Source organism: Macrobrachium rosenbergii, chromosome 52, assembly GCF_040412425.1.
Source record: "Macrobrachium rosenbergii isolate ZJJX-2024 chromosome 52, ASM4041242v1, whole genome shotgun sequence".
NCBI lineage: Eukaryota > Metazoa > Arthropoda > Malacostraca > Decapoda > Palaemonidae > Macrobrachium > Macrobrachium rosenbergii.
Window position 1 is genome coordinate 10,208,215 of NC_089792.1, and position 7,500 is coordinate 10,215,714.

The 7,500-nt window shown below is 34.0% G+C and overlaps 1 protein-coding gene across 1 annotated transcript in view; it reads right to left on the minus strand.

Moving 5' to 3' along the window:
• The window catches only part of LOC136833675 (zinc finger C2HC domain-containing protein 1C-like), a 183,544-nt gene that overhangs the window by 164,229 nt on the left and 11,815 nt on the right, over positions 1-7,500 (minus strand). The window lies entirely within an intron of this gene.

Sequence of the window (7,500 nt, forward strand, 5' to 3'; positions counted from 1 at the left end):
AAGAAAAAATAGAACACATTGTTTGCGAAGCCAATATAAAAATGTTATTTTATGTGGAAGACAAATGATATTGTATGCAAATGGAAACAAAACTTGCTGTATGTCAGGGGCAAATGTTGAAGTATGTGACAGACAAGTGTTTTCACACGCGAAAGACAAATGTCCTTGTGTCCGAGATACAAACATCACTGTATATTTGAGGCACAGCTGCGTCGAAGGACAAATATTTTACCAATTCACTCCTCTGCTGAGGATTACCACGAATCTTGGCGTTTCATGGAAGAATGGTTCGGTATTCCATATAGACTCAAAAAAAAAAGAAAGAAGAAAAACCCCAGGAGACGAAGCGGACATCTGGACAAGCAATGACCGCATCGTCACCCTGTGGGGAATGCTGGAGCCGTGACAGAGGAATCCTTGTTCCATTCTCCGGGGTTTTCCAGAGGCTCCAGGAGCTTTCCAGTAAGCTTCCAGTCCTGGAAACTCACTTGTTTTTCTCTTTTCTTTCCCCATATCCCTGGAGCTGCGACGAAGGAATCCTTGTTCCATTCTCCGTGGCTTTCCAGAGGCTCTGGGAGCTTTCCAGTAAGCTTCCAGTCCTGGAAACTCGCTTGTTTTTCTCTTTTATTTCCCTATATTTTTGTCGGTTACGATTTCTATTGAGATTCTTCTTCTTCTTCTTCTTCTTCTTTTTCTTCTTCTTCTTCTTCTTCTTCTGTCCCCGAGTCCTGTGAAGAATATTTGAAGTAGGATGAGATGGTAACGCCGAGGGTGACCGAAGGACCCCGCCCTTCCATGTGTTGGCGGTGCTGGTCAGGCAGGTTTCGGATGCGACTATCAACGCCACCAGTTTCTCTCTCTCTCTCTTTCTCTCTCTCTCTCTCTCTCTCTGTTCACATTTTGCATTATCATTTAATTACACCACTAACGTTTTTTTTTAATTTTGAATTTTTGTATTACTATTACTGAAATCAGTGTCCATTATTTAATCATTTTCAAGGTATAATTCCTTTTGTTTTATTGTTCATTTAAGCAGATTTTTTCTATTAATTCAATTTCGTTAGTCTGGGCTATTTGCGTTGGCCTTTTCGAGCTTTGGACCAGAGAAACGTAGAAACACAGACTAGAAAGTGAGTTGAAAGTTTTATTAAATAAGAAAATCATGGCAATGTGTTTTGTTTTTTTATGAAATAAGACAATTATTGCAGTGTGTTTTGTTTTGCGTGAGTAATATGCATGTACGTTTTAGCTTTTTTAAGAATCTTTGCAGTTACTGAAGATGTTAAAGCATGATATAATTCAGCAGTGAATCACCAAGGCGTATTATCTTTATTATATCACATTTTTTTACATTTGTATATATACTGCATATATATATATATATATATATATATATATATATATATATATATATATATATATATATATATACAGTATATGTGTGTATGTATGTATGTATGTATGTATGTATGTATGTATGTATTGTATAAATATATACATACATACATATGTATTTATGTATGTATATAATAGGGTATATAATGTTCGTAACGATTTTCTGAATACGTTCACAGCTTAATAAACAAATATTTAGGCATACTTAAACAGTAAACAGTAAAGCATAATAAATTAAAAGGATAGAAAATGCTAACACCACGAGAATATCTTCAGGAAAGATTCCAGATAGTTGTCACCTTCAGTAAAGAATTGCTTCAATTTTTACTTAAAAAAAAAGAGAGATAAAGTGGAAACTCAGTATACGATAGCGAAGAAAATTTTCAACAACCTTCTGTGAAAGGAATCGCTTCCTTATTCAGAATGAGTTTGGTCAACTTTTCCTCCGTTTCTGTTTGGACACATTTGCATTCATGTTTGTTTTCTTGTGTTTGCACTTTCTGCACCGAAAGGTCAGGCTCAGGGCGTGATAAAACTAGGCTGCATACTTATCGCAGCTGATGAAAGTGTTTTTCTTTCTTTTTTTCTTCCTCCTTCACAGCTATTGCTGGTCTAAAACAATAAGCCTTGTCTAGATCAAGGACAACAGGAATTCCTTTTGTTTGTATGTATATATATATACATATATATATTATTTATATGTATATATATTATATTATATATATATATATATATATATATATATTATTTATTATATATATATATATATATATATATATATATATATGTATAACACGAATATCAAGTCACATATATCTTTTAATATCCAGTTAACTATACCGTCGGAATAACTTACACCCAAGGGAATTGTAAATTACATATATATATATATACATATATATATATATATATATATATATATATATATATATATATATATATATATATATATATATATATAATATAAATATAATTTACAATATATATATATACATATATATATATATATATGTATATGTATGTATGTATGTTTGCATGCATGTATGTATGTATATATGCATGTATGCGTTACTTGAAAGTGTATCTGCGTTATGTCTGTACGTACGTGCATCATGTGACTGACCCCTATCCTATGAAATGAAAGGCTTCGGTTGATAACGCCATAAAGGAAGCAGTTGTTCTTTGCAGTTCAACCTTGGGGTTTAAAACCATCAGCGAGGCAAATGTTTGTTTGGAGTTCGGTGCTGCTTAAGTCAACCATGAGAAGAGGTTGAGCCGATTGGTACACCTTGATGGTGAGTCCTTCGTGAAAAAAAATTAAAAGCTTTCCTTTACTGAGCTGATGGGCTTGAAGAACCGAAGAGGTCGCTATGTATGTTGTAGTTTTCTGGGCTTTTTCCTTTGCACTGTAGATTAGGGCATAGTTATTTATTTTTATTGTGCTTGAGGGCAAAATTATTTACTTTTACTGTATGTGAGGGCATAGTTATTTACTTTTACTGTATATGAGGGCATAGTTATTTACTTTTACCGTATACAAGGGCATAATTATTTACTTTCACCGTATATGAAAGCATAATTATTCACTTTTACTGCATTTGAGAGCATAGTTATTTACTTTTACTGTGTATGAGAGCGTAATTACTCAGCAATTCTTTTAATGGACAGGCTTTATTATGTCTAAAAAATATGATTTCATTTTTAGGCTTCTGAGTCCGAGACGGGCAAACCGGTTTCTATTTACTGTCGTTCCCTTCCTGTGGAGTTAGACCTCACATTTTCCTTCCCCGTCGGCCCTCGCACGATAAAACAGTCGTTATAAGTCTTCGATACTTTGTTAAAAAAAAAAACACGAGAAATTAGATTCTTAAACCCAGATGAAAGTTTTCTGAACCACAAAAGCAAGAAGAGAGTTCCAACTTTTCATTTGACAGGTTACGGGGTACTGGTTAAATTAACTCTTTCGTGAATTAGCTAACGATATTATTCATTTCACTACTGGGATTTTACCATTGACTTCATTATTTCACTCCGTTCGATATTGTTATTTTACTTCACTAGTTTATCTTATTCACACACTATTGTGGTTTTACTTGGCTCCATTATCTTGTTCCCACTTCATTATCTTATTCTACACATTATTGCGATTTTACTACTGGCTCCATTATCTTGTTCTACACACTATTGTGGTTTTACTACTGGCTTCATTATCTTATTCTACACACACTATTGTGGTTTTTACTACTGGCTTCATTATCTTATTCTACACACTATTGTGGTTTTACTACTGGCTTCATTATCTTATTCTACACACTATTGTGGTTTTACTACTGGCTCCATTATCTTGTTCTACACACTATTGTGGTTTTACTACTGGCTCCATTATCTTGTTCTACACACTATTGTGGTTTTACTACTGGCTTCATTATCTTATTCTACACACTATTGTGGTTTTACTACTGGCTTTATTATCTTATTCTACACACTATAGTGGTTTTACTACTGGCTTCATTATCTTATTCTACACACTATTGTGGTTTTACTACTGGCTCCATTATCTTGTTCTACACACTATTGTGGTTTTACTACTGGCTTCATTATCTTATTCTACTACACTATTGTGGTTTTACTACTGGCTTCATTATCTTATTCTTACACACTATTGTGGTTTACTACTGGCTTCATTATCTTATTCTACACACTATTGTGGTTTTTACTACTGGCTTCATTATCTTATTCTACACACTATTGTGGTTTTACTACTGGCTTCATTATCTTATTCTACACACTATTGTGGTTTTACTACTGGCTTCATTATCTTATTCTACACACTATTGTGGTTTTTACTACTGGCTCCATTATCTTATTCTACACACTATTGTGGTTTTACTACTGGCTACATTATCTTATTCTACACACTATTGTGGTTTTACTACTGGCTTCATTATCTTATTCTACACACTATTGTGGTTTTACTACTGGCTTCATTATCTTATTCTACACACTATTGTGGTTTTACTACTGGCTTCATTATCTTATTCTACACACTATTGTGGTTTTACTACTGGCTTCATTATCTTATTCTACACACTATTGTGGTTTTACTACTGGCTTCATTATCTTATTCTACACACTATTGTGGTTTTACTACTGGCTTCATTATCTTATTCTACACACACTATTGTGGTTTTACTACTGGCTTCATTATCTTATTCTACACACTATTGTGGTTTACTACTAGCTTCATTATCTTATTCTACACACTATTGTGGTTTTGCTACTGGCTTCATTATCTTATTCTACACACTATTGTGGTTTTGCTACTGGCTTCATTATCTTATTCTACACACTATTGTGGTTTTACTACTGGCTACATTATCTTATTCTACACACTATTGCGATTTTACTACTGGCTTCATTATCTTATTCTACACACTATTGCGATTTTACTACTGGCTTCATTATCTTATTCTACACACTATTGTGGTTTACTACTGGCTTCATTATCTTATTCTACACACTATTGTGGTTTGCTACTGGCTTCATTATCTTATTCTACACACTATTGTGGTTTTACTACTGGCTACATTATCTTATTCTACACACTATTGCGATTTTACTACTGGCTTCATTATCTTATTCTACACACTATTGCGATTCTACTACTGGCTTCATTATCTTATTCTACACACTATTGTGGTTTTACTACTGGCTTCATTGTCTTATTCTACACACTATTGTGGTTTTGCTACTGGCTTCATTATCTTATTCTACACACTATTGTGGTTTTACTACTGGCTACATTATCTTATTCTACACACTATTGTGGTTTTACTACTGGCTTCATTATCTTATTCTACACACTATTGTGGTTTTACTACTGGCTTCATTATCTTGTTCTACACACTATTGTGGTTTTACTACTGGCTTCATTATCTTGTTCTACACACTATTGTGGTTTTACTACTGGCTCCATTATCTTGTTCTACACACTATTGTGGTTTTACTACTGGCTCCATTATCTTATTCTACACACTATTGTGGTTTTACTACTGGCTTCATTATCTTATTCTACACACTATTGTGGTTTTACTACTGGCTCCATTATCTTGTTCTACACACTATTGTGGTTTTACTACTGGCTTCATTATCTTATTGTACACACTATTGTGGTTTTACTACTGGCTTCATTATCTTATTCTACACACTATTGTGGTTTTGCTACTGGCTTCATTATCTTATTCTACACACTATTGTGGTTTTACTACTGGCTACATTATCTTATTCTACACACTATTGCGATTTTACTACTGGCTTCATTATCTTATTCTACACACTATTGCGATTTTACTACTGGCTACATTATCTTATTCTACACACTATTGTGGTTTTACTACTGGCTTCATTATCTTATTCTACACACTATTGTGGTTTTGCTACTGGCTTCATTATCTTATTCTACACACTATTGTGGTTTTACTACTGGCTACATTATCTTATTCTACACACTATTGTGGTCTTACTACTGGCTTCATTATCTTATTCTACACACTATTGTGGTTTACTACTGGCTTCATTATCTTATTCTACACACTATTGTGGTTTTACTACTGGCTTCATTATCTTATTCTACACACTATTGTGGTTTTACTACTGGCTTCATTATCTTATTCTACACACTATTGTGGTTTTACTACTGGCTACATTATCTTATTCTACACACTATTGTGGTTTTACTACTGGCTTCATTATCTTATTCTACACACTATTGTGGTTTTACTACTGGCTTCATTATCTTATTCTACACACTATTGTGTGGTTTTACTACTGGCTTCATTATCTTATTCTACACACTATTGTGGTTTTACTACTGGCTCCATTATCTTGTTCTACACACTATTGTGGTTTTACTACTGGCTTCATTATCTTATTCTACACACTATTGTGGTTTTACTACTGGCTTCATTATCTTATTCTACACACTATTGTGGTTTTACTACTGGCTACATTACCTTATTCTACACACTATTGCGATTTTACTACTGGCTTCATTATCTTATTCTACACACTATTGTGGTTTTACTACTGGCTTCATTATCTTATTCTACACACTATTGTGGTTTTACTACTTGCTTCATTATCTTATTCTACTCACTATTGCGATTTTACTACTGGCTTCATTATCTTGTTCCTATTGTGATTTTATTACTGGTTATATATCTTGCTCTACAAACAATTGCTATTTTACTAATGCGTCATTGTTTTACCCGACTCACTATCGTGCTTTTACTACTAGCTTCACTAGTTTACCTTATTCACTGTTATGATTTTGCTACTAGCTTCACTATTTTACCTTGTTCACTGTTATGATTTTACTACTAGCTTCACTATTTTACCTTGCTCATTGCTATGATTTTACCACTATTGTACTGTACTCATTATTGTAATTTTACTACTGGCCTACTATTTTACTGTGCTCAATATTGTGCTTTTACTACTGGCTTCACTATTTTACTGTACTCACTTTTGTGATTTTACTGTTGGCTTCACTATTTTACTGTCTAACAATTGTGCTTTTACTACTGGCTTCACTATTTTACTTAACTCGCTACTGCGCTTTTACTCCAGGCTTCACTATTTCACTATCTAACAATTGTAATTTTACTACTGGCTTCTCTAGTACTGTACTCACTTTGTACTTTTACTGCTGGCTTCACTATTTTACTGTCTAACAATTGTACTTTTACTACTGGCTTCACTGTTTTACTCCCCTAACAATTGTTCTGTTACTACTGGCTTCACCATTTTATTGTACTCACTACTAAACTTTTACTACTGGCTTCACTATTTTACCTTGCTTCCTGTGGTGATTTCACAACTAGCGCCACTATTCAACTGTGCAGCAGTGACCCACGCTGCTGATTTGTTAGAATTTTTGGGGTCTGTGTAATAGTGTGGGGGGAGAGGGCAAGGGGAAGGGTTCTGGGACCCACCCACCCCCTCCCCATGACGTTTATTCCTTCAAAGTCAACTGAGACATTGAGAAGGAGCCCTTCGTGTCTTGGGATACATCCCGAGGATATTCTGCATCCTGCTCATAATATC